Here is a 25,336-nt window from a genome sequence, read left to right on the forward strand (position 1 = left end):
TCCTTCTCCTTTGCACTTCCCAGCCGTACACCCAGCTTATTACCTCAATAGGGAGTCAGATAAAGAAAGGCAAAACATAAAAGAAAGAAAGGATCAGAGAAACAGCGACTGGGCCAGCCAGTGGAACAGAGGATAAAGTCAATAAAGTAAAGATAAAAGGAAGAGCAGTGGCTTGATTGATTTTATTGTTTTTATCTGACCTGCACAGCTTTATTCACAGAGATGTGGGGAGGGTTGAACTGGAGGTTTAGAATGGTGAGTGCAGTGCATTCACAGTGCGGGGAAAGAAAAACAATATGTCACGGTGGGGAAAACGGGAGGAGGATTGGGAATATCCCGAGGAGTGAGAGTCCAAAGGCTGGTGGGGGGTGGGGGGCAGAAAAGAGGGAATGGAGTGGACTCAGGATGTGGGTAATCGGCACCACAGCAAGAAAGGCCAGACAGGTCAGCGCTTAAGTGGACGTGCTTTTATAAACAATGCCAGAGGGGCACCAGGGGGCAGGTAAGGTGTTAAGAGGGCTCCTGAATGGGCTTTATGTTTGCGTGTGATTAAGTATGTGTGCAGCGTGTGCATAGAGTGCACATGAGTGCGACGGTGCCCGTAGGTTAACCATACACCATTGGCATGCAGAAAAGTGAGATTTTACAATGAATGTAAATGTAAAATGTGCCCATTCTAGCGAAAATATTGAGTTTCCATGTTCATTGCCTGTTGGTAATTTGATTGACAGAACTTGGTTTGATTGACAGAAAACTCCTCATAATTACCTTTGACTATTTCCTTCCCAGAGTACAGATCTCTTTAACTTCATGCCTCCTTCCTGTCCCCCTCTTATGTTTCTCCTCCCTGCCCCAGACTGTGGCCTCTGGGTTTTGAGGAAAGGCAGAGATGGCCTTTGAGCAAGGCGGCGGCAGGGTTTGTTTGAGGCCACAGCCGCATATGCTGGTCTTTGTTGTTTGCCGCTCACTCATGTCTTCATATCCCCCCCCCCCCCCCCCCCCCCGTCTTTTTTTTCCTCCTTCATCAGCCTCTCTCTGCCCCCCACACACACTCTAACTCTAACACAGTTCTGCTCATGACTTTGCCAGGGCCCCCTTTGTACAAATGACCCTGCTAATTATATATTTAAGGTATTTGGCTCCTGTGAAAACAGCTTGGGGTTAGCAGTGAAATGTGGTGGGGGCGGTGGGAGAGAGGAAGGTGTATAGGGTCGTGGTGTGGTCCATGGTCTCATGGCTATCATTACTGCCCAGCGTAAAATGTAAACACTGGATTAGGGCAGCAAAGGCTGATTCAGGAGCAAGATAGTTGAGGTGATGGTGCTTGCCTTCATTTCTGAGTTGTGGTCTCTAGTTTCAGTCATGGGTGGCAGACTATCGACTTTCCCTTCATGCAAGCAAGGATAAAAGGAAGATAAGTAACAAGCATTGCTACTTTCTTTTACTTTCTTTTCGCTCATATTAAAGTTTAATTCAAACCTGTGGTATAGAATGTATAAAAGGCTATTTAAGATTTCTACTAAAAGGGTTTCAATGAGGATCAAAGTTTGACCTCCTCCCTGCTCTACTTCCTTCTTTCCCATATCAACCTTCTTTGCTCACTTTTCTTTACAACCCTTTGTCACCGTCCCATCACCTGTCAGCTTTCTGGGCCATAGCAAAAGATGAGACCACATTTTGGCCCCAAAAGAACAGCTCTGAAACTGGATCATTGCACTCTGGATCCCTTGGGGAGAAGGGGGGATGCTGGGGGTGGCTGATGCCGCTGATAGCCTGGAGATGAACTGTTGCCTCCTCGATCCCTCAATGGAAATTTGCTGACACAGGATCTCTCTCTTATTCACGCTTCCACTTCAATGCAAACTTTATCCAGTTAAACTTCACAAAACCGACTGCCCAAACTTGAGACAAACCTTTATCAATTTTTTTTAAATGAAACGGGCACAGGCTGCACTAATCCATGCAATCCTGGATTTACAGGCTTTACTGGAAAAGTGATGGAATTAGTTTCCACTTCCTCTTAGTCAAATCTGTATTTCTGGAAGTTGTTGTCAGCATCTGTGTGGAGGTTTAAGGAATGCCTGGAAAGCCTCACAGCTGATCCATAAGTACACAACTCCTTTTACCTCCTAAGTATTTTCTGACTGAAGTGAACCTGGCAGGGCCTCTGTCAGTTTTTATTAAACGGAGGGAGGAGAGAATCAAGAAGAGATGGGAGTGAAGAAAGGCGTGTCGCAGGAACTGCAGAGAGCAGAGGCCTCTGGAGGGTGATAAGTCAGCTTCTAATGCTCTGAGAGGAAGTTAGGGTGTGTTGTAATTAGGAGAAAAAAGGTCGACTTCATGGGTGCTTGTGAGTGTGCACATTTTCCTATGGCAGCACGGAAAGGGAAGCCAGTTTGTCTTTGCACATCGAGTAAATCAATCTACAATTAGAAAGAAGGCGTTAGCGGCGTTCGGTTTGTGGGAAAAGAGGAAGAAAGTCTAGAATGTGCATGTGCATGAATGCACATGGATGTGCATGAGCTTTTGTGTGTGCAATTACATGTGTGAGGTCGGGAGTAGCCAGCCTGACCAACATTCTTGAGCCGGAGTATTAAGTGTGGTGTAACCATTATCAGTGTTTACTTTGATCCAGCCACTACTTCAAGAGTAATGAGCTCTGCAGAAGTCAGCCTCTTTCTCATCTTAGGGAGTTTTGTCTGTCTGATGATGTTCAGATTGAGGTTCCCCTTAAAAGTATTCAACATCCCATAATTCTACATTTGAGAGGACCACCTGGTTTCAGGCTATTTTGTAGACAAGGAAAATGGGCGAGCTTTTTGAAGTGTCTCTGTGTTGCAGGGGTTTACTCAGAGATTGTGGGAATCAGGTGCCCTTCTACCTGTCTGATGAGGGTATGATGAGAGCATCACAGCAGACCTCACACTGTTCACCCCAGCTGGCAGGTGTCAGACGCACCTGGTGCTAAACCCACACATTTCACAAGAATTAAGGGGGAAAAAACAGAAAAAAAGAGAACAGTGTGCACGACTGTGGGACTGGTTGAGGTAATCATGTGGACATTTTCAGAAGATTTTTGTCTTGTTAGGGATAATGAAGTCTTGTAACCTTGTAATTTAGGTATTATTGCCCTTTTTTAGGTCAGAGACAGATAAACAAAAGTTTTTTCTCTCCATTTTACATATTATGAAAATGGTTCCAAACTCTTTTTTGATTGATTTTGGTCAGGGAAGACTGATAATTTTTGTCTTTACAGAGATCTGAGTCTGACTTTTTTGTTTGTTACCTGTTTACTACATTAAAATTTAAATTATATAAAATTTCCAGAAGCTCCTTCAAAAACAATTGCATCTATAATTTTCTTTTTAACAATATATCTGTGAAACTACCTGTCAGATAATCGTCTACTGATGGCTTAGACTTAATTCTGTTATAAGAGAAACTTAGGATTAATGGGTAATTAACCAAAAGAAAATAAGAGCATAAACAACTAGAAATAATAAGATAGTAACTAAGATAACTAAACAACTAGAAACATTAAAAAGAGTAAGCCCTCTTCTATTTCCCGTCATCCGTTCTCTTACACACTCTCCCGCTAGCTCACAGACCCTCATAACCCCAACCTAACATTGCCAGTGCAAAATAAATGGCGGGCAATATTGGAGCTATCCAGCCATACTGTATTGGTCCAGATTCCAGCTCAGATTGAGGAAAACAAAGACGTACATGGAGCTAGTCATCTGCAAGTGGATGCATCAGAATGGAGCAGTAGGGAGCTTGTGGCTTGCTGTAGTAGCTTCTGTCTCAACTACAAGCTTTTTTAAATGGCATTTTTTGTCTGCTCCTGATTCACAACAATTTGATCAAAGAAATACTCAGAAATGCAATTTTGAGCTTAATTTTCTTTAAATCTCTATCATCAGAAAAATGTCCATTTTCGCACGAGTGGGTATTTTAAGAATTACAAAAACATTTTAACAAAAGATCTTAAATTCCCACCCAAAATTAATATTGTTGTGAAAAAACAAGCAGAAAATACCTTAGTAAAAATTAGAAGGTAATTTAAATGCATTTAATATATGTGTAGCTGTTCTACAAGGAAAATGTCACACTAATAATCTTGTGATTTCTATGTTAAAAACCTTCTGAAGCCTCTTTCTTCTTGCTGTGAACTTCCAGCTATGTTCACTCAAAAGCTACATGCATTTTTGTGAGGTTATCTTCTGAAGAAACCCCCCACATGACCGTCTTTGATGAGAGGTGAGGCTGTAAGAGCCGGAGTGGAAGCCGTCTGGTTGGAGTGGGGAAGGTCATGACAGAGGGGCAGGAGGGAATGAGCGATGGGGAAATGGTGGGGGGAACATTAAGGGATCCTGACAGCATGTTAACATTAGCAAATCTCAAATCTCACAGTACCCCATTTGTTTTGTCCTAACTTCCAATGGTCTCATTTTAGTTCTTGCTGAAGCACCTCATCTGCTATAACTTTGATCTCTCATTTGGTAAGATGAGGGCTTCCCTTTGTGTTGCTCCTTTACACTTCAATCCCCAATGGTTGCTCCCAGCCTTTTTCAGATTTCGTGGAATGCTTTGTCTGGTGATTCAGTCGGTCTGGTTTATCTGCACAGCTTTTTCATATTTTCTGTGCTTGGTGAGATGATGTCATTGCAGATTGTGCAGATCCTTAAATGCATACATGCACAGTTCCCACTAACCCATGGTTTATTTTCAGTGGTTCCAGTCTGACCTGCATATCTCAGAGATGACTTTCCCCAAAGCTAATAACAGCAGCACCATAAGTGCAACCAGTAGTGAACTGCTGGAAGTTATTGTCGTAAGATGAGAAACAGGCCCGCCAGCGGTTTGGAAACTCTCTGAACTGCAGGCACGTTTGACAACACAATAAGAATGCTTAACTCTGGCTCAGCCCTGCCTCTGTCCACCTTTCCCTTTAATTTGCTCTCCAAGAGCTAAAAACTCTTCAACACCTGCTATTTTAAAAGAAAAATTCATTGTTGTGCTGAGCTGGAGGTGTAAATCATTGCACGATGCCACGCACATTTGCTCAGAGGGAAAAGACTGTCATGTCAGACCTGCTGGTAAAGGAAAGAGCATGTGCTCACCGTCCGGGAATGCCTCTTTCACTCCCACTTTCTTATTTAAGCTCTACCCAAGAGACACATATCCATCACACAGTGTTCATTATTCAAGAGCTGGGTTTGCTGAGTGTTCTACAATTCAAGCTAAAGACTGTATTGATCCATAAAATGCCTCATATGTATTACAGTATGTGTTTGTTAGCCCATTTCTATAAGTTTAGCATTTTTTAACTCTAAAGCTATGTTCACACCCCCCTTGGCAACGTGTGTTCAGACAGCCACTTTTATATAGACATCCGTAAATATGCATTTTGGACTTTTGCACTCAAAACTCTCTGGTTCATGGGTCACTATCCAAGTTTCTACGACCGTTGTTGGGCTCTACGTTCCATTAAGCGCGTGTTGCAAGTTGGTCGAACTTTGACCAATCAGGGTCTCGGATTTGGTAGAGATTCATGGATGGCGTCCCTTTACATTCATGGAATTGGCAACCATTTGAAATTGCTGGACTAGAGCTCTGAAAGGAAAAGCCTGCAGACTGATTAGCTAGATTTTCACCCCTTCCAAATTTCACACCAGGCCTCTTCCTGGTGTTCAGTGGCAGACATGCGCTGCTAGTAAACAGTAGCAAAAGAAAAAGATGCCTTGGGCTTAATGCACATTAAATAATACACGTTTTACACGTTATTGAATGCATGTTGAGTGTTTCCGTAGCTTTATAGGTGAGGAGAGTTTTACCTGCTCAACAATTTATAATGAAACTAGGCGAAAAACTTCAAAATTAGCGTTTTTCTTTTATTGCAACATAATAGAGAAAAAGTTTGTGAAAAGGTTTTTTAGGAGTTTTTCCTTAACGCGAAGGGGGGTCTAAGGGCAGGGATGCCAGCATAGCTTAGTCAGTTTGTTAGTTCATTTTAGTATTTTCCTGTTGAACTCTTTGTATTCATGATCCTTTTGAGTTCATGTTTTACTTCGAAGCCCACCGAGACGATTGTTGTTGTGATTTTGGGCTATACAAATAAAATTGAATTGAATTGAATTGAATTGAATTGATGTAGGATGTCTTAAGATTTTTACCTTCACTCACCAACAGTTAAATAATACGTTCCATTAATTTAATTTGGGAACAAATGTATCAACAATACATTAAAAATGACTTTTGACTAAAATGTAACCCTAAACATTGGAACCCACTTAGTTTTACTTCATGGAATTTTCATCTTATCAGGCCTTTTCCATTTTATGGTAACCCTTTGTAATGCTCATTTTCTTTATATGTGTTATGTTTGCCTCTCTGGGGTTTAGAATAAAGCCATAACGGGGTTTTAGTTTCAGGGAGCATAAAAAGCAAGAAGACAACAGAGATGGAGGAAGAGCGGGAAAATGTAGCAACTAGTGAAACATGAAACCCCCTGAAAAAAAACATGCAGTCAGATTGACTCCCATGGTCATTTAAGATAGTAATACTCAGATCTCTTTTGTTTTTTTAATGATAAAACAATGATAGAACAAAATATACACACGTTTAGGAAACATACGAGTCGTATCAGTCCATAGTTTTTTTTTTTAAACCAAGTTATCCAAGTTATGATGTTGCAAATTTTGAAAGCAGTCAAAATGACTGTGAACTTATACTGCTACATAGCATTTTTATTAGACATAGCACATGTAAAAACCTTTTAGGTTTTAGGAATCCCTTTGCATCTGCATTCTACATACCAACTAAATTCAAAAAAATCAAGATATTTTTAATTTAAAGTTTCATTTCATCAGCTGCTGACACTTGACAAAGGTTTACACAGACTGCAGAAAGCCATGGGTGATTGTGTTTGATGTAGGTATATGTGTGTGATTCTGTGAACCCATGCTTAGCTGTGGGTGGGGTCCTCTGGGGTGTGAAGGCCTCTATAAAGACCTCAGTAATCCTCTGTCTTGCCTCAGGGAGCTGTGGTGACAAGTTTAGGGTAAGCTTTGTGATCCTCTTTTTTCCGTCGCATTCTCTTTGATGTAGTGGGCAGCACACACAGATGACCACTGTAAAAATAATGCTGCCTTGTCATTTTTTACTTCTGTTACATCACGATGCTCAATTACACTTCGTAATGTACACACCACAGTCCATATTTGTCCTCTAACCTTGCCATTCATTTCTGTGGCTCTTGTGGTCCAATTTCTCGGTTTGATTAAAAAAAAATAGACAAATTATGATCCAAAACTTCATAATAGTTCCCGTAACACTGTGGTTTGAGCAACTAGGATGGGGGTTAAATTACCATATTGACAGACATTGTGTCTTCTGGCAGGAGCCCCAACCGTACCCTGTTTTCTTTTTTCTACATGTCTGCCCCAATGTTTATGTTTTTTATGATGTATTGTAGTTTATATTTGTTCAAAAAAATGTAAGTTTGATGTTTTTAAAGGTCTGTTGCTCTTTTATTTGCATTTTTCCTCCTTTTTTAAGTGTGAAAAAATAATTTTATTTTTTTTATAACTGTCAGTGTCCCTTTTGACAAGATAAATTACCCTTTTTTTAAAAATACAACACAGGTCATTGCTTTTACATCTAACACTACCTTAGATTGACTGAGTTATGATTTCTGTTTCAAATTTTCAAAACTTGTGATGCAATTGTTTTCAAATGCGATTAATCTGGTACCCCTTTATTTTGAAAGTGCTAACTGTTCAGTCTAAGTTGCAGCCAGAATCATGGGGCAAAGAAAAGCATTCATTAGGGCACTTTGAGGATTTTGAACAGAATTTTGTAATGAATGTATGATCTATAGAGGAATTTATTGAGGTTTGATGTCATTTGTTTCTTAAAAATGTTGCTGTTGGCCGGACTGACCTGATTTTGTTCGCTTACAACCAGAGAGTTGGGCCTCTTCGTCCCAGAAATACACGATACAAAATGTGCGAGATAATGTGCCGGCATACCACAAACAACCACAACGGAATGTCAATTAGTAGATTTGTGTAGCGAACATGTGAGATTTTAGGTAATGGCATACACAGGACTTTTGTTTTTCAGTGTTGGACGCAGTGTTCTGTGCTCATTACAGTCTTTACCATGTAAACAACATACTGAAAGAACAACTGTCTGTCTTTTTTTGCTCTGCTACCATAACGAAGGTCCAAAAGGTCATGCTGTCCTCACAAAAATGAAATTTTATTTTATTTTTAATTTTTAAAAATGTTTTCGAAGCTTAAATTGCTTGATTTGTCTTTGGAGTTTGTAAAGTTGAACACTTTCAGTTGAATATAAACTTATGTTAAACAAGTTCATGCAAAGGAAATTTAAAAAAATGCAGTCAAGTAAATTGTTATCAGACCATCCTGTGTGTTTTTATTGCACTCTGTGCTTTATTTATGTTTTTCAAAAAATACATGCCCTGATTCTGAAAAACATTCGGAAGAAATTATTTTTTTGTGCATTAAATGTGACCGGAAAAATAATAAACACCTCATTTTCTGCTCTTACAATTAAATCATGAATCCCAAAAGTGGTGGATCTGCTATTTTAGCATTGACTGTTGTCATAAACCTAACTCATTACTGTTGCATGTTATTTGCTGTTATAAACATAGTGCTCCTTACATTTTTTCACCTTAAACAGACCATAGTTTACAAATTCACATGTTTTTCTGTTGAGTCATCTGCAGAATAAACAAATGAGGTCAGAAACTCATTAAGAAAATGTTTTCTGAGGTCACAAATCAAGTGACAAGTGAAGTCATTTTCTCACAGGCTTCCATGTTAATTACTTTTTTTAAGCAGTCGCAGGAGTCATTTGTGGTCGGCTGCTGAGCAGAACGTAGGTTTATGGCATTTTTGCTTGGGCTTCGTATTTCAAACAGCAGGATAATCATCTCCAGGTGAATTGAAACGTGATTTGCATTCCTCGCAACAAACCTTACCTACTGGCAGATCTGACCGTTCCATAACCAGATTTTCCTGTTTAGGGTTGTGGGAGCTCCGGAGCATCTTAAACTCATTGAGTGAATGGTGGGGTCCACCCTCCAAAGGTCAGGAGTCTACCACTCTCAGATCCAAATTCTTATTTGCCCTGTATTAGCAAACACAGGGGTGGAAATTCAAGTGTAAGCCAGAGCTACTATGAAAATTTGTCAAATTAGTTTACTAACAGAAAATAAAAATGAGAAATAGTTGATTGTTATGATTTTTTCTCAACAGCTGTAATTATCCCAAAGGCTTTATATTACCAAACTTGTAATGAGACCACTGTCTTCACCACAAGTTAAAGCAGTGACTCAGTTTGTGGCCTTTTCGGTTCAAAGTCCCATGAAAAACACATTGTGCTTTTTGGAAGCCTGAATCTCATTAGAACCACCCATCAGAGGTGAACCGGTTGTTGGCAAATGAATCAGCTACAGTAATTAACTCTCTCCCCCTCTGCCAGCCATTGTGTTTATGGTTCTCTTCTGAAAGCCCTCTGGGGCCTGAAGTGGCGAGACACGAGCTGCTTACTGACGTAATGTATTGGTTTACCTGAAGTCCTATAGGCAGAGTCACAAAACAGGCAGATGTCTGCCTGCAGCGTGTGCCACCATGAAAGAGTTTGCAGTTATTGATTGTGTGCTGGCCATACCTGGGTGTCCGGCTGCAGGCAAGTCAAGCACAAGGTTGAGACCCTGTTGACGATGGGATGGAGGGACGTGCACCCTATCAGCCGACAGGACGGCGGTAGAGCCTCAGTAGCATTGTGCTCAGATAACTCAGTCATTATGTCCCACTGTACGGGAGCCAGGATCAGCGATGAGGGCACGACGGGTTCTGGTGCGACTGGTTCCTCCGCAGAGGTGTCATATAGACGAGGAAGTGCATCTGCATTTCCGTTCTTGGAGCCAGGGCAATATACATATACATATATATAGATCAAGTCAGGATATAACGTTTTGTAATGCAGGCAGAGTGGCACTAACAATACTTTACACCGAGTGATGCTCAGTGCAGTGCTTAAGTGTAATGTGAGTGATTGCAAATGAAAGTCAGGTGTGTGGCATCCAGGAACTGTGCACTGGGGTTGCTGGGAGATGAAGTGCATTTTGAACTCTGTAGACGGTTCCCACCGGTGACCAGAGGAGGAGACAGAGTTCTGACTTCTTACCGGCAGAAAGTGCCAAAGGGTCCTTTGATGATGTGTGACGGGAAAACAGGACGTAAAAGTTACTTCATTTGGGTTGAATAATTGCTTTTGTTTTTCAAAAAGTGTGAAATGGTATTTTTGTGATCTTTAGAGTCCCACTTCATTCATTTTTTGATCTATCTTAAAAGCGTTCCCAGTGGTCTTTCAACTTTTGATTATGCCATTTTTAGCCCAAATCTAAAAACCTGTGTCAATTTTGAGGACATAAGTCCTGCTAGCTGACAGCCCCTCACACCCCCAATCTAACATTACCAGTGCAACAAAAATGGCAACGAATATATGCCCTTTCCAGCTGTTCCGTTTTGAGCCAGATGCCGGCTTAAATGAGGAAAACAAAGACCTACATGGATCTAGTCATTTACAAGTGGATGCGTCAAAATGGAGCGGAGCAGGGAGTTTGTTGTAAGTTCTACGTCACAACTACACAGTTTTCTTTTGTCTGCTCCTGATTCCCAAGGAACAAAGAAATACTCAGAATGGCAATTTTAAGACAAATGCCACAAGAACATGTTAAAAACACCAAAAACCCAATTTTTCTTGGAGTGGGTCTTTAAGTCTAAGGGGAATTCACTTTTCACTTAATTGTCTTGACAAAAGGACTTTCCGTCCAATGTGGTTCATTCCAGCTCTCCTCTATAAAATGCAGAGTATTTGACCGAGCTGTAACTAAATAATGCTTCCTCTAAACCCTCAAGTTTTCCTTTCCCCACCGCTGCTATCAAAGAGCTGGCGCTTATTCTGTCGGCCCTGTCAGTGCTTCAAAGGCCGGGTTTCAGAGAGGGGCTCCATGACGTCCAGTGGCAACGTTTCAAATCACCTCTGGTGCAGTAGATATAAAGATAGCATTCATCTATTGACTGCTTTATGTTCCCACTGTGGCATGGATAACTACCTTACTGTCCCAGAACAACAGCGTCTGTGTAGACCTTTGTTGCTTATGTGCCAGTGGCGCAAGTGTGCATTTCAGCTTTGAGTTGATTCAAGACGCCGAGCGCTCGGAGGCTCGTGTGTATGTGGGAGTCAAAGGGCAATGATGGTAAGTTTGTACAGCAGAAACCAATACTTCACTGGGACAATGTTTTTGTTTGATAATTTGAGGACGTTTAAAGCTTGAAACATTTGTCTTAAAGCAAATTGGGACAAAGGCTCTTGTATGTGAACTCCTGGCAGCGAGCCATGTGTGTAAATGTGTAAGGACATGTAAGAAGAGAGGAAAACAGAGTGAGATTGAGGTTCTGAATGTGAGAGAAAGTGGAGGGAAGGAAGTGAAGAGCAGGAGGCTAACATGACTTTTTAAGCTAAAAAATGAAGAAACTATAAATAAAAGATGAGGAATTATTGAAAGATTAAGTGGTACCTGGAGTTTGTAAGGAAAAAGAGCTTTATTTGTTATGTTTGTTGTACTCAGCCTTGTGTATCAGACGCCAAACACTTGCTTGTTTATGTGTTGTTTTTGCCACAGCTTTATCCCCCGTGTTATTGGTCAAGTTGCTGTAGAATAGATGGCGAGCTGAGATAGGCACGCTCCTCTTATTGCTCTCTTCCTCGTTGCCCTGTCTTCATGTTGATCTCTGCTTTGTGATAACGCACAAAGATTTAAAGTCATATCTTCGAATTCATCAGATGAGACAACATTCTGTTCTTTATTCCAATCTTCTGCCTCTTTTCGTCTCTTGTCTCATGACGCGAACAAACACTTTGATCAAGTTCTAGTACCACGCATGCATGTGGTGGATGCCAGGCTAAAGTGTGGGTGGCATTTAGTGTTGTCATGCCTATGAGAAGTATCATCTGTTTTACTGTTTATGTGATGGAACCTTCTCATTAAATCTTTCCTTCATAGTATTTCCTTTTTGAGCTGAGAGACTTTGATTGAATTTCTTGTCAGTACGGATTTGCTTTAGAAAAAGTCTGGAATAAAAATGAGCCTAAGCTAATATTATCACAAGTCTGCTTCAGGTTTTGGGTTAAAACCAATGTTGCCTCCTGAAGATTCATGTCTGAGGAGGGAAAACTGTCATGGTATTCAGGCCTGGGGGATTAAAGAGGGAACAGATGGGTTGATAATGTTATTGAGCACTTGTTTTTTTGCCCCTCTGACTTGACCACAGAAAGCAGTTACTTTTTGTCTCTTTTAAAAAATTTTTTTTTTTAAATTTTCACTCCTGCATTCCAATTCCAATAATTATCCTTGAAGTCACCAGATGGAGAGTTGAATTCTGAAAATAGACCTTGATGGCAAACCCAGAATAAAGTTGGAGGAGTGAAATACCACATAGCCTGCAGAAAAAAACAAGACTTTTTCATCTATTTTTGAGTGTGACTTAGCGTGATGGGACATCAAAAGCAAGCATCTGCAGGCTCACTGGAGTGACAGTGGTGGCATTGTGTTAGTGCAAAGATCTTCCAGCTGAATGGGCCGACATGAAGCTTGTATGGCTTTTGTGTTTTTATCAGAAACAGATCTTGAGCCTAAAAGTTCAGTTAACCCCCCAAAATCTTTCGGGAACTCGTTCCTCAGGCTGTAGCCCTTCTGGGAGGCCTTGTTGGCTCTTTTATTAACCACAAATTTCTCAATTATGGCCATGTACTTCCTTTTTTCTTGAAGTTTAACAGTGTGACTACTGATTCATGGTGTGCCAGATTGGAATTCACAAAAGTGACGTGACTTTGTGGTCATTTCTCATTACTGTGCTGGTAACTTGACACATTCAGCTTCCTTGTTTCTTTTCACGAAATCTATTATCAAAACTAATCCGTCTCTTCTTGTACCTCAAAAACACCCAAGGAACAAGGTCAGGACGTTCTGTTATTGTGTCTCAACTGCGACAGGCGTGGAATGGTCCACTCCAGTTTCCCCCCACAGTTCCAAGTGTCGCCTCATTGACCTCACACCTTTAACCCCCATAAAATAGCACGGTCGCTTTCCGACTGACAGTGGCTGCTGTTGCTATAAACAAAGCTTCTGTGGCTGCATGCACACAGACGCACAACTGACACAGTGCTGTCATGCTGAAATGCATTCACAGTTTACGCAACTACACATGACGTACTTTATATGTTTTACAGTGGCACTCCAGTAAGAAATTGCTACTAATTTTTTTTTTTTTTGCATGAATTCTGCTTTTGACAGGTGCACTTTTTATGTCTCATATTTCAGAACTGCCAGTGTTTCTTTCTGATGCAGGAAAACTGTTTTGTCGGAAAGAAAAGAAATTACTAAATAGCTTACAGCTAGGAGGGGAGTATCATGCTGACAAAAATGTGAAATAACTTGTTCTGAATGCGTCCTCCTTTTTACTCAATCTGCCTCCTGTGCTTCAAGCAAAACAGATATCACCTCTGTTGGTTTCCTCCCATGTTCTCCAAAAAATTCCTTGGTCCGCTTTTTAAACTTTCTACCATTTTTAATTCTATTTTCCACTCAGTCAATTTTTTATTTTCTTGTTTTTGATGGCCCACATTTCTACATTTTATCTCTTTTATTTTTGCACCCCCTCCCTATCCTTCCTGTTCTTGGTCATTTTCTGTTGCAGCAGTCTGGGCATCATCCAGCAGACGCCCTTGAGGAGGATATTCCAGTCTGGCACAATTCCTCTTTTGACGCTATTTATACTAAAAAATCTGAGTCTTGTACCAATTTGGGAACAGCATGTAAGTAAAAAGTTTGAAAAAACTGTAAAGAGAAAGGCACAATATTAAAAAGTGAATGTTTATCTATTTGAACATTCACTGAAAATTACTACTAATAAAACTTAATACAAGTGATGCAATGTCAAGAAGTTTTGAAAACCTACTTAACCCTTGTCCTATCCTTGGCACTTTAACATTGGGAGTTGGGTCATCTAGACCCACTAGACAGTGTTCTGAACCTTTTTTCTTCAATGATTTGTGATCTTCACTGGTGTCCATGGATTACATGAAATCTTTCCACCTTTATCAACCTTTGTCACGGTAGGGAGAACAAGTCAATGTAAGGGTGGGGTCATCTTAAATAGCACAAGGGTTAAAAGAAAATGATGTTTTCAATGTTTTTAACATTCTGCATTTTTTCTCATGATGGAGGACATATATATAAAGAAAATAAGCTAAAAATTTTGTTTCTGAGTATCTATTTATTGAAATTGTGGTGAATCAGGAGCAGACAATAAAGCTTGTAGTTGTTACATACAAACTACTATTGGCCACAAGCTCATTGCTTCCATCTGGATGCATCCACTTGATGAATGGATCCATGTCAGCTTCATCTTTCTTGTCCGAGCTGGCATAAGGCTCAAAACTGTACAGCTGGACAGCTCCAGTGTTGCTCGAGTATGTAAACAGATGGATGACGGAAAGTAAGGGCGGGCTTACTCAGCGCCAACATTCCCGCTCACAACTTCGAGGTGTATTTCTGATGAACTACCGCAGCTCTACAGAAACTGTGTCCTTGAAAATGACAGTTTCTATAAAAACAGCATAATCATAAACAAAAGACCATCGGGAAGGCTTTGACAATAGATCAAAAGATGATCGGAGTGGGACTTTATTGGGCTTTTTCCCCCCACAATGTTAAAATTAGTCCGAATTTTGGTTTTCGAAAGAATACCCAACTCCTCTCCTTGACAATGTATTATTGTGACTAATAGGGAAAAAGTACTTTTACTGAGTTTGCCATATAACTTTCTCAACAGCCTGTGACGTTTTCTGTCAGATTCAAACAGACCATGCTCCATCTACTGCGATTAAGGGTGCAGCTTTATGCTTTTTCTTTGGGTCGTAAAAAAGGTTTATAAGTTTGCAAACTCAACCAACGTGTTCATCTGATGTCTGCTCCGTGAAGTTGTCTGGATTTTGGACAGATCACCTGTTGTGAGTGGAAACATTTTAATACTTGTTGACCTTTTCAAAGGATACGGCCTTCCTGTTCCGTAGTGTTTCTCTTTCTGCTTAGGTGTTAATCGCCATGCTTTAACTTCAGCCTGAGACAGATTTTTCTTTCAGCTTCTACAGCGAGGGCAATGAGAGACGATTGCTTTGGGTTTTTTTCTCCAGGGAAGCAGTTAAAAAGACGGACCGAAAGCGTAAAGCTGTCAACATGTGGACACGCTCATGGAACACAGCTTTGACTGTCCCCACGGCAACTTTATAGGAATGTTCAGCACACCCCCCTTCACCTAAACATATCTGTGTATCGTTTTTTTCCCCCTCCTTTGCTGGGCTGCTTAATATGCAGGCTTTGATTTCACCCCACATTCCACCATTTAAATCTCCACGCAGCATCTTTGAAGAGCAACATCGTTTGGACATGTTGGGAAATATCCCCTCTTTTAACTCATCGCTTGCCAAATTACGTGTTGTGTCTTAAGACATTCCTATCGGTTTACCCACAGACGAATATTCATACTGCTGATTTGAGTTGCTTGAATTGTCTGGTGTGGAAATGAGACACTTTTTTCCAACTTTGAAATGTGCAAGGTGGGAGGGGCCAGAGTGCTTCAGGACGCTGATAAGCCTGATGTGTAACATATGAGAGCCATAATCCAAGGTTTGAGACAGGATCAGTTTTAAATAAATATTATTGCCCATCAGTTTCTTTTTTTTTTCTTTTAAATTCTTTTAAATGTGTGCAATTGATAAACAAGAGGGACAAACATTTGAGAAAATGTGCTTTAAAAAATTTAAAATGAAGCTAGCCTCAGTCTGCGCTTCATAGGTGAGCTCTGCTCATCCTTTGCTGTTTTTAAAAAAGCTTTAAAAAATCTAAGTGGTCTGCTTTAATCAAATCAACAACTGCATCCCTCACAGCCCTAACACACCACTGATAGAACCAGATGCCTATTTTTCTTCTTCTCTCAACCTGGAGATGCTAGTGTCCTCCTGCCTGAGCTTCTATCAGCATGGACATCAGCCAGAGCTCAGCTATGCAGCCACGCCAATTTAGCTTCACTTTGTTTGGCTGCTACTTTCCCCGTCCAATATTTACTTTCCTGCTTGATGCCTTCACTTTAAAGGAGAGCGACACACAAACTTAGTTTTCCAGAACAGATTTCCTGTGTTTGAAAGACTGGCGACCTGCAGGGATGTAAAAACAGAGCACGGGGTTAGAGGGTGACATGAAAAGAGAACAAAAACAGGTTGGAAGTTGTGAAGGTTAATTAAGAGATAAGATTTGGACGTTGGCTATTGAATTCAGGTTGATGCAAGCTCAACATGTCAAAGAGAGATTGAAGGGAGTTTAATAAAAGATTTATGGAATGTGATTTTCTTAAAATGATCTGCTCAGGAAAGTAACTGGTTTGTAACTTGAGCTCAAAATAATATTTCAGCTCACCTGTGAAGTCACTCTTTATCACTTCCCCCAAAGACCATACAAACAAGATTCCATTTGATTTATCTTTGAAACGCGACCACAACAGAGATGTCAGCAGGCAGCGACCACAACAGTCGTATCAGTCTTCCTGAGCTCTAGATGAATGATATCATGCTTGACAGCTCGAAGCTCTCTGGCTTAAGAAGTCAAGGTGTTGAAATCATTTAAGGAGAAGTGTGCTCTTTCCTTTAATGGCGCAGAAAGATTAGAAAGATGATGCTTTCCAATGCACATGTATACAGAAAAAAAGGGCTTTTGATTGAAAAAACCCATATAAGATTATTTCATTTGGGACTTGAAAGCATGGCATTAGCCATTAGTATTGGCTCTTTTACTCCAAATACAGCAGTTTGATTGTTTAAAAAAAAATTTAAAGTCCTTCTCCAATTATCTTTTAATGGAGTTTTTGGCCAAAATCTAAAAACTAGGACTTAGTTTTATAGGACATTGTTTCTACAGAGCAGCAGCAGTTTTTTAGAAATTCACCTCTGAGTTGTGAGCGGAAACTTTAGTGCAGAGGAAGCCCACCCCTACTTCCTGCCATCCAAGCTGGATTGCTGGAGCAATATTGTGGTATAATTGCATCTATCCAGCCATACAGCTTTGAGCCAGCTGCCAACTCGAATGAGGAAAACTAAGACTTACATGGATCTAGTCGTCTATAAGTGCATGAAATTGGAGCGGAGCAGCGAGGTTGCAGTTTGCTGTAGTAGCTTCTTTGTCACAACTATTTAATTCAAGTCAATTCAGTTTTATTTGTATAGCCCAAAATTACAACTAGGTAAGCTCAATGGGCTATACTAATTGTACAAAACATAAAATTAGTCATAAAATACAATGATGCCTCGTACTTTTCCCAGTTTCTAACTTCTACCAGCCTACTATCGACAAATTGTTATTGAAATTTAATTCAAACATGTTAATAGGAAGTTGCACGCATTATGGCAGATATGGCGGATGGTAATAATTATGACAGAATAGAAAAATCTGAATTTTTAGCATATCAATATTGATACAGTAAAGTATAAGTCTAAGCAGGGAGAACTACAAGCTTTTTCCAACTACATTTTTTCTCTGCACCAGACTAACAACAATTTGAACAAAGAAATGATCAGAAATGCAGTTTTAAGCTTTATTTTTCTTGTACATGTGCCCTATCTTGAGAAAAATACCACGAGAACAGGTCTTTAAACTGTTGCAAAAGCTCAAAGTCTTTTTAGGCTCAGACACTCCAGACACAATTGCAGAATGTAAGCAGCAGTGAACTGGATTCATACTTATATCATCTTTGGAAAAGCTTGTGATTTAAATCTCCTGAATGGATCGTGCTCAGAGCTTGTTTCACACATCATGCTGACGTGATTTGTGCTGCAGTTCAAACAAGAAGACTTCAAATGTGCAACTGTTTGTGGCTGTCCAAAGTTTAATATTTTATTATAATAACACCCCCCCCTGCGATGAAATGAGGGCCTTTCCAGGGATTGCCCTGCTTCACCCTACAAAGGCTGGTTTAGGCTGCATGACCCTCCACAGGACAAAGCAATGGATGGATAGAATCAAAACAATGTGGGCTTCAACTATTTATTGTTTCTTTTTCAACATATACCTTTCTCTTTTCAAAAATCTACAATAATTTGATAAATGCAAGAAACAAGTTATAGAAGCTGGTAAACTTTGATTCTCTTTTACGGCTGATAAACTTTTATTAGATGTGCCCGGAAAGTTACTGAGGTTATAAATGTGAAAAAGTTATGTCTTTTATGTATTTTAATGACTTTAAAATACAGTTTTGAAAAAGACATGCTAAGACTGGCCTCTTAATAAACAAAGGTTTTTTCAAAATGGAAACATTTTTCCATTGCAAATTACATCCACAGATGAGTCCCAACAGGAGGGCGGGACTCATTTGGAAAAAGGTGATGTAATGCACTCCATGTACGTACAGCATAATAATGATATGTCTTTCCAACTGTGAAAAAAAGTGAAAAAGAATCACCGGTTTAATTCTCCTCTGCCAAACAAAGCTCTCTTTGTTTCACACAGAGGTTGTGTGTTGGTGGTCACATGTGCGTACTCCTTTGTTAATGTGCTCAACCGAGAAGGACTTGCAGAGACTTTACTTTTTAGCCTCTTTCTTCTTTATTATAAATCAATAAGGCTCACCTAATGACATTGATTAGTGCTGAGAGATATGTTTCATTTTATAAATGCTTAAAAAGCATTAAGAAATGCTTGTGTGCTTCTGATTCAAAGACAGAGAGTGGGGATTGTCTCTGCTGCTTTCCACCAACATTGTATAAGATAGTGGCTTAACAGGATTAATTTTTGAGAATATTGTACAATTTTTGTGAAAGATAATGCAAGTAATTGAAGAAAAAAAACTATAAAGGAGAAAAACTTAAGTAAACCCTTTGGCCCTTTATGATTGTGTGACATTGGTTGCAATTCCATGGTTTGCTGTAGAATTATTTTTTTTCTTTTTTTCAATTTTCTGATCAAAAATTGTTTTGCTTTTTGGTTGAACTGACACAGCCACATGTTACTTTGATAATAGTTAGACAATTTGACTGGAGAAAGGCAGTTTGCCCTCTCTGGGTGGGTGAAGCAGCTGAGATGAGCTTCCTCCGTAGGATGGCTGGGCGAAACCCCTGGGGGATAGGGTGAGAAGCTTGGTCACCCGCAGAGAGCTCGGAGTAGAGCTGCTACTCCTCCACATCGAAAGGAGGCAGTTAAGGTTGCTCGGACATGTAGTCTGGTGCCTCCTGGACGCCTCCCTGGGGAGGTGTTAAGGGCATGTCCCACTGGGCGGAGGTCCCGGGGAAGAGCCAGGACACGCTGCAGACGCTAAGTCTTTAACCTGGCTTGGGAACGTCTCGGAGTCCCCCAGAGGAGTGGCCGGGGCTAGGGAAGTCTGGGCATCTTTGCTTAGACCTGGTCTGGATGAGCGGAAGAAGATGGATGGATGGGTGCATGGAAGTTAGGCAATTTTTTAATTCCATTTTATTACCATCAGACAACCTTAAATTCACAGACTTCGAGTTATTCAGACAGCATTTCCGTCTGTCTGCATGTCTCTCCGTTGAGCCAAAGACTAAACAAGGCAGTCACATTTACCATGTGGTATTATTTATTACAAAACAGATGATGCAAAGGAGAATCAAAGTGCAAGTAATTTGCTTATTAAGATAATTCTGATAATCTGATCAGGAGCTCATCTGCGTTATTATGACTAAACAGTAACAGATGTTAGTGTTTAGTCAATCTTTAAATGGGTTCAGCAAGTCTTGAACATCAAAACATATATGAATATTAAATACTTCCTCATATTGTTGTTTTTTTCTGGTATTTTGGCAGCATGGTACCACTTCTAGTCATTTCTCTCTCTTCATTTCATGTGCGGTTCATTTTAGAAAATGTTCCCATTTCAGAGCCACCATTACACAACAAAACGACAAATAGTTTTTCAAAAAGCAAAAAAAAAAAATTCATTTCCATCTGCTTTTTTGAATGACATGCATTCCTGTTTGTTTGGGTCTCCTGTTCACCTTTCATTTGTGAGTCATTGAATCTCTTTAAAAAAGAAAACAACAAGAGGTGAAAAAAGCTGAGGCCTGAAGGCACAGAGCTTAATGAGCTGCTCGGAACAAGACTATAAGACACAGGCGGAAAACAGACGTTCAGAGGAATGTCCTTACTGTGCAGAAACCTGCTAACAAATCCTGCCCTGCTCCAAAATATTAGTCAACACGAGCATCTGTACACAGAGACTGTACAGATGGGAGATTATTCACAGAGAATCAGACAGGGTTGAAGAGGACGTTTCAATAAATTTATGAACTGGATGTCTGCTGAGGAAATATTAACCGTGTCTGATTCACTGATTGGGATCAGGTGGGAAAAACCTGGCCACATGTCACTGCTTCAGACGGATAGGACAAAACAGAGACTGTGTGCTGCCTTATCCTCTCCCTTATCCCTTAGTGTACAATAAATGGATTTGATGAGATTGTATCTGAGTATAAAGGCTCTCACAACCTCAGTTTCTACTGCATTTCCATGCAGCCATCTATTCAATTTGCAGAAAATGCGTCAACAATGTGACAAGGTTTTGACATCTGCACCTTCCAATGCAATCAAACAAGACAAGAAAGCAGACATGCCTACGGAAGAAAAAACAAACCCACTGCAGAAGTTTAGATAGATTTCAATTCACAGTCTGTGTGACGGATCACGTTTCAGTCCAGCTGACAAATGGATGCATGAGATGAGGGTCAAAATGTAACTAGAATGTTTTTTTTTCTTCAAAAGGACGGTGAGAGGTTTGATGTCGGTGCGTATGGTGGAGTGGAACTGAGCTGTGACGGGTAAGCTGGAAAAGAAAAGACGGAGGTAATGCGATAGGTGAGATAACATCCGGATCACAGACTAAAATATGGCAAGTTACAAATTGAGAAATAAAGTTTCATAAAAGACACGATCAATAAAAACGAAAGTTATAAAATAACTTTTGCCATGCAAATTGTTGGTTCTGTATAAATCGCTAGCATATGTCTTTTTTTATCACAGTAATATGTTTTAGTTTACAATCAGCAAACCTCTGTGTTCACTTTGTCTCAGAGATTGTTCTGAGAAAGAATTGTTTACAGCTGTTCTGATAACATCAGCAAAACACATCTCTTTGCTCATGCTACAGCGTCCTGCCACCTCCAGGTCTGTCATTCTACAAAAATCTGACTAAGATGTAAGTTGTCATGACGAAACAGTGAAGGCCACATGAGTTCATTGTCTTGTATTTTGAAAGAACGATTATACTTTCTTTGCTTTTAAACATAAATGATATCAGACTTATTATATTAATCCAAATTTGCAGTCAAAGAAAAACACTTTCTTGTATTCAGTGAGATGAAAAAAGACAGGAATTCATATTTTTTATGTTTTGAAGGAGATTCTACTGTCCTGTCAGTCAACACAGAGTAGTTCTTTTTACTTTTTTGAGTTGTATTGAGTGTTAAGATTTGTACTGTGAACAAAATAATTTGCTTTTTGTTTGCTAATCTAAAAATAAGTTTTAAACTGCACTGTTCAGCTTTCTTGGACTATTCTATTATTATTATTATTATTATTATTATTATTATTATTATTATTATTATTATTATTATAATTAGACAAATTGGTGATTAAATATAATATTAACCACACAAAATGTTGACATGCAAACTGAATTCCCAATGTTGTGTAGTATCAGTGGAAGATAACATATTTGTGCAACCAAACAGAAGAGAGGAGCAACTTCCTATTGACACACATGTTGAAAAGTCAGATTTAATGTAATTAAATTGTGTGTTCTGCCTGTTGTTAATTTTTTTTTTCATAATACCTACATTTGGACCAAATTATGTGTTTTTGTGATTAGCAGGTGGGTGGACCCCGGTAGACTCAACAAAACTCCCACTTCACTCTGTTGAGCAAAGTGGGAGTTTGTTTTTGGGTGTAGTAAACCTCAGTCAATATGGCCGTGCCTTTGTAGATTTTTTTCACTGTTCAGAATCCCAGTGAATACATTTGTTACCACAGACATTAATACTCCGGGCAGTTAACCTCTTACTTCACTCGTTGGATTCTATGAGGTAAAAATACTGTCTGAATAGGGGGAGCACAATGACAACAACAACTCCAACTCAACATCATTTTAACCAGACCCACAGTTGGCATGGATTAGAAATAAAACAATACCAATAAAAAAATGGAATCCAGTAGTTTTCGGTGTAAAAACTGAAATTTTTACATCATTAGGAAATTTCTGACACCAGCCTCAAGTGGTCTATTAAAGAACTGCAAATTTGGTACTTCCTGGTTTTGCATCAACTTTAAGAATGTAAGCTGGGGTCTTGGTTGTCACACATAAAATATTTATGCTCAGTTTGAACCTTAATTGCATTCTAATGTGTTTTTCGATGTTACATTACAACGTCAGAGGGTCTATTTCGTGCTTTTCAGAGAAATACAATATCCACACTTGTGAAAATATATTACCTTTTGGCACACGAAAGATTATTTTTTATTAAAACATTTGTTGATTTTGCAGAAAAGTTCCAACCTGGAAGTAAGATGCCTGAAACTTGGAGGCACAGGCTTTCGCTCCTTGTGGGTGCCGCCCATTTCATGAAGTCAACCTAGCGCCGGTCTCGGCAGTGTTTCTGCATGTTGCCCACAAAAACAAACATCCAAACTTTCGCAGAGATAGTAGTGCATATTATGCCTATAAAAGAAAATTTTTAGCATCTTTACTGGATGGGGCTGTTCCTCACTTTCCTATGTATGAATATGAGAATCCACTAGTTATCGTGAATTGGGAGGCGCTAGTGCTCAGAGGTTTTTAGAGGAATGCTCAGAGAAGCGAGAATGGAACAAAATATCACTTTGGGGTTGTTTTTTTGTGAGAAATAAACACTTTAATACACTTTCACATTTATTTTGTTTTGACTGAGCACTTGTAAGTTTTCCAAAAGTTTGCCAACTCATCTGTTTTGCTTGGTAGTGTGGTTGTCTTAGTGAAAGAGTTATGTGTATTCATGCCATCTTTCTTTATCATTCGATCTTTATTCATCGATGTTACCTGTCGATAAGCCAGTGTAATTTCCTGTCACTAAGGTAAGGTAAACTGTGGATTCAACCCATGCAACAGTCACCACAAAACAACACAAAACACTGGAAACGTTTATTCAATGTTCTTCAAGATTTGACTGTTTGTTCAAACCTATGTTGTCTACACAAAACGAAAAAATCATAAATTATTTATTTTCATTAGGTATTCTCTCAAATGATATGCATGTCCTTTGTAAAATTTTGTAATTTCATCCTGTCCTTTTCAATTTCATTTTTTCACCTATAAGAGGACATCCTTAAATAAATCTTGTTTTTTCCTGATTAATGCTGTCATGCATGCATTGGTTCACTATGTTTTTTACCATCTTCTCATCTTGTCTCCCCCGGTTTGCTGTACAGGTATGACATCTTTGTTTGGCACATGCAGGCCTTCCATCTGTCTGCATGCTGTCTGCAGCTTGCGAATGACTTGAGGAACTAGGCGTTTGTACCTTTGTTACATGAGCCATTTTCACGTATGCTGGCTGTCCCTTCAGAGCTGGAGATGAAAGGGACCCAGGGCAGCTCAGTTAGCAGAGTTGTACAACAAAGAAACACAAGTGTGTGTTATTTGACTTGGATATAATCCAGATCTGTCTTCTATCATCATTTTCTTCCCCATCTTTCTCTGTTTGTTTTAAAATGATGGCAATATTCAGTTCATACCAGCTATTCTAGGCTTTATCCTAATATATATATATATATGTGTGTGTGTGTGTGTGTGTGTGTGTGTGTGTGTATATATATATATATATATATATATATATATATATATATATATATATATATATATATATATATATATATATATATATATATATATATATATATATATATATATTTATGTGTATATTTTTTCATCCTTTTTTCCCTAAAACGTTTCCACTTGTTCTCACACTTCTTCCTAAATAATACGTTTTTATTTTTGACAAGGTTCCTTGTCCTTTACTTATAACTTTTTCTTTCTCAATACTTCACATCTTTGTGACCTTGATAGTTTTTATCCTTTCTTCCAGACTTTCTGTGCTGCAGCAGTGGTTGGTGGGGCCAAGCGTTCGGACTGGTTGACTAAAAGAAAAACAACACAAAGGCTGTCGTTCTTTCCTCCCTCTGGTTGGCATGCGTGGAGAAAGGCAATGGAAGACTTTAAGCATTTGCTACAGCTTTAGTTATCTAATCTGAGGAGAGGTGAGGTAGCCCAAAATATCACCTTTTGTTTTGATTAAATATTGCCCTTCATTAGTTTTGAAGCTTTTGCTCAGAACTGAACACATTCGAAAGATTTGTAAAAAAACCTGATCCCTAAAAAAAACTTTCTGCTTTTGTCCACTTGTCCCTGAAATTGTGCAGTAAGAATCATGGTTTGCATGCAAAGAGGAAATCTGTCTGCTGTTGCCCAAGACAAAGTCCTTGCCACAGAATGCATGGAGTTGGAAGCAAGAATGAAAACTAGAGCAGTTTTGGGTGGCCATGAAATTTACCCTTTTTTATGGTTGCTGACATCTCAGTTTAGCCTGATCTGTTCTCACTCTTTGCCTGGCAGTGATGAAGGCACAGGCCGTTTACTGTGGTGTAAATCACTATCATTGATCATAGCTGTTCTGAAACTTTGAAATTTTAGCACAGATTTGTTATCCAGACCAAAAAAATTAAATTGATCAAGTGCACTTGGGAAAACTTGAATTTTCAGCTGCAATTGTATACACTTTTGCTTTAAATCAACTAAATTTTGCTTTAAATCAACTAAATGTTTTCTTTATTTTATTTTTTCATTCTAACTAAATTAAAAATAATGAGCAAAAAATCAAAACTACAAATCCTCCCATACTGATTTTATTCTAATGTGACATTAATTTGTAAAAAAGTGTCAGGGATCAGTCGTTCCAGAGAAACATCAAACAGCTGCTTCAAGTAGATCAGCCACTCCATCTTCTCATCACACTAGTTCAACTTTCAGGAATCTTTGTCTCTTTTTATTGGAACAAAAGACCAGAAACACCTAGCATCCTCTTTAGGCCCTGCCCTGACAAGTACACTTCCCGCTCTGTGCAACACTTCACTGATCCTGCCTTTGTT

The sequence above is a fragment of the Oryzias latipes genome, chromosome 8, assembly GCF_002234675.1.
Source record: "Oryzias latipes chromosome 8, ASM223467v1".
NCBI lineage: Eukaryota > Metazoa > Chordata > Actinopteri > Beloniformes > Adrianichthyidae > Oryzias > Oryzias latipes.